Source organism: Pseudophryne corroboree, chromosome 1 (genome assembly GCF_028390025.1).
Source record: "Pseudophryne corroboree isolate aPseCor3 chromosome 1, aPseCor3.hap2, whole genome shotgun sequence".
NCBI lineage: Eukaryota > Metazoa > Chordata > Amphibia > Anura > Myobatrachidae > Pseudophryne > Pseudophryne corroboree.
This window is the reverse complement of record NC_086444.1, coordinates 1,144,933,210-1,144,936,585: the sequence shown is the minus strand read 5'-3', so window position 1 is coordinate 1,144,936,585 and position 3,376 is coordinate 1,144,933,210.

Sequence of the window (3,376 nt, the reverse complement as noted above, 5' to 3'; positions counted from 1 at the left end):
CGGCTCTGCATATTAAACTTGCCTTTAGTTTCGGCTCTGCATATTAGACTTGACACCAGTACTGTACTGCTTGTTAGACCTGGCACCAAATTTGGCTCTGCATATAAAACTTGACATCTGCATATTGGACTTGGCTTCAGTTGTTGCTATGCATAGGATATTATAGTTGCCTTTAGTTTTGTGCCTGCATTTTGACTTTACAATATTAGTCTGTTTGTTAGACCTGGCTCCAGATATGGCTCTGCTTATGAGACATGGCATCAGATATGGCTTTTCATATTAGATGACACCAAGGGATGTTGGAGAGGAGTACGTTTCTGTGCGGTCTCATTTATCCTTACAGATACTCTTGATAAAGCTAAATATTTATCTTATATAAAACCCTTTATGAGGTCTAAGAACACTGTACGCTATTTACGTATGAAGTACCGTAAGGGTACGCTCGTTGCGTAACAATCGCTTAGCCGTAGTCGAGACGCTCAAGCGTCACGTTCGCTCACGGCCAAGAGATCACAGGCAGGCACGCTATTGGCTGCTGACTAACGTAATGATTCGCTATAGCGTAGCGGACGCTCGGGACCACGAGGAGATCACCAGCGGCGCTGACGCTCACAATGTTAAACCTTTAAGTCTAAACCATAAACAATGTAATATGCTGTAAAACCTTAGTGTAGAGATAGGGTGTAGATGCAACACAGTGTAACCTTATTAACTCAAAAGCTGTTTGAGCGTCACCGACGCTCTGAGAATACTTAACACTATAAGAAATACACAGATATCTGGGCTTAGGGTCCAACGCCTAATATATATATATTATGAATGATATACTTGCAAAAGAATTAATACAAATACAAATCATACACTACAATATAACATAGACTACCTAACCAGATAACTACACAGGAATACAATACAATACAATCACGTTTTAAGGGAAAATAAGAGAGAAAGAGGAGAAGAGAGAGAGAGAGAAACTGGCCCACAATAACAAGAAGATCAATATAGTTGCGGAGAAAAACTTACGCACAAAGGAAACGATCGCATGCGCCTCTGGACATCCAGCTCCCGATTTTCAGCAATGATAACCGTTGAAGAGTGAGAGCTGGATGTGATCGGCCTGTCTATTTATGCCCCACACACAATGCAATTCAATGATCCCTACAATCTCATTGTTCATTGGACACAGGAATTCCTCCTCGCATTATAACAAAAGGTCATAGGTTGATTCATACAGGTGGGCCGTGACTATTTCCAACAGCTCAGGTGGGAGGGAATCTGGGTTTCCCGCCGCATGGATAAGTAAGTGCAAATACAGTAAATGTTCATAAACTTCTTATGTCCATAACTATTCGCACGAGCGATTAATCCGCTTCAAACCAACACCGGAATATTGCTAATTAAATACTCTTCCGATGGGTACTAAACACCACTGTATTACTCCTGTCTGACCCTTCGTATCAAACAAAGAGGGATTTCTCTGTTCACGAACATTCTATATTAACCAAACTTTCAGAATCTATCAAAGGGACCATGATCTACAAAATACATTATATAGTGAAAATATGTAACGATTGAGTCGCACGCTACGATCACATAAACTCTACCGTAAATACGCATACCATGCGCCTGCGGGTGCCCGCGACTGTGAGTATGCGCACGTACGGGAGAGCGTACGCATGCGCAGCACGGACCTGTGTGAGGTGCAAATATGGTAGTGTGCATAGAGATATTTTTCTGACTTTGACACTCTGGTTGGGCACCTTTACCAAGATGGCCGCCAGTGTACTACTGCACATGCGTGACGCCGCGCAACCCACTGTGTTGAATGCCGCTGTTCTGTGCCAACATAAACATATTCTTTTTCTAATCCTTTTTATAGCAAACACTCACCAGCTTTGTGGAGATCACTGAGCTGCAGGGAGATGAGAGATCAACAGCTCTGCCTCGGTTCTACAGTACGACACTGCTTTGCAGAGCTGAGAGCAGGGCCACACCACGGGGAGTAACACTGTACAGAAAGGGAGTCAATAGAGGCACGCCTCTGAGTCTGGGGGTGTGGCTTGTGCACTGATGGACACTTGGATGTGTCATGTGACCAGGAAGTGCTCTGTAGTCGGAGCTCAGTCAGCAGCAACAAGATAAGATACAGGGATGCTTATAGGAGACTCAATGGACACTAGCTTATTGTAGTGAGTGGAGAGTTACAATGAGTAGGGGGGGGGGGGGGGGGACAGGCTCCAGTATTCAAACCCAACTCCATGTTTGCCTCCCCAGCCATTCACCTCACCACATGTCACTGTACCACTGTGCATTAACTACTGCTCTCACTGTTTAATAAACCTGGTTACGGTTGTTGTGTGGCCTAAGCTCCATTTCACATTACGCTGATGCCTATTGCAAGCCACCAGGTTTTACACCAATAGGACATATAAACAGCAGATCCAACTGTGACTGTATGTACCAGCGGTAGAAGTGTGTGACTGCATGTATCATCGGTAGGTGTGTGTGGCTGCATGTACCAGTGGTGGGTGTGTGTGACTGCATGTACCAACGGTAGGTGTGTGTGACTGCATGTACCAATGTTAGGTGTGTGTGGCTGCATGTACCAGCGGTAGGTGTGTGTGACTGCATGTACCAGCGGTAGGTGTGTGTGACTGCATGTACCAGCGGTAGGTGTCTGTGATTGCATGTACCAGCGGTAGATGTGTGTGGCTGCATGTACCAGCGGTAGGTGTGTGTGGATGCATGTACCAGCGATAGGTGTCTGTGATTGCATGTACCAGCGGTAGATGTGTGTGGCTGCATGTACCAGCGGTAGGTGTGTGTGATTGCATGTACCAGCGATAGGTGTGTGTGATTGCATGTACCAGCGATAGGTGTCTGTGATTGCATGTACCAGTGGTAGGTGTGTGTGGCTGCATGTACCAGCGGTAGGTGTGTGTGATTGCATGTACCAGCGATAGGTGTCTGTGATTGCAAGTACCAGTGGTAGGTGTGTGTGGACAGGGCCGTCTTAACAGTAGTGTAGGCCCCTGGGCACAGCAACGCACTGGGCCCCCTACCCATCTTCCAGTGTTAGGGGTGCTATCAGCGACAGCTTTGATGTCCCGTGGGCGGTAGGGGGTGTTCTATCTTCCGCTCAGCATGTAGGACCTGGAGCAGTAATTTCTACTAATTACTCCTTTACTGCACAGATAGGGCAGGAGGTAGAGCACTAAACTGTAGAAGGGTGCATTGGGCTGAATGAAGGGGCCCTGGTACATGACTTCCAGGGTGCTAGGGGGTGTTTAATACGTAGGGGAGGGGTGGATAGTGGAATGGGCTTAATATTCATCATTTTCTGGTGGGAGGGCAGCTTGCTTGACTGCAGATATCT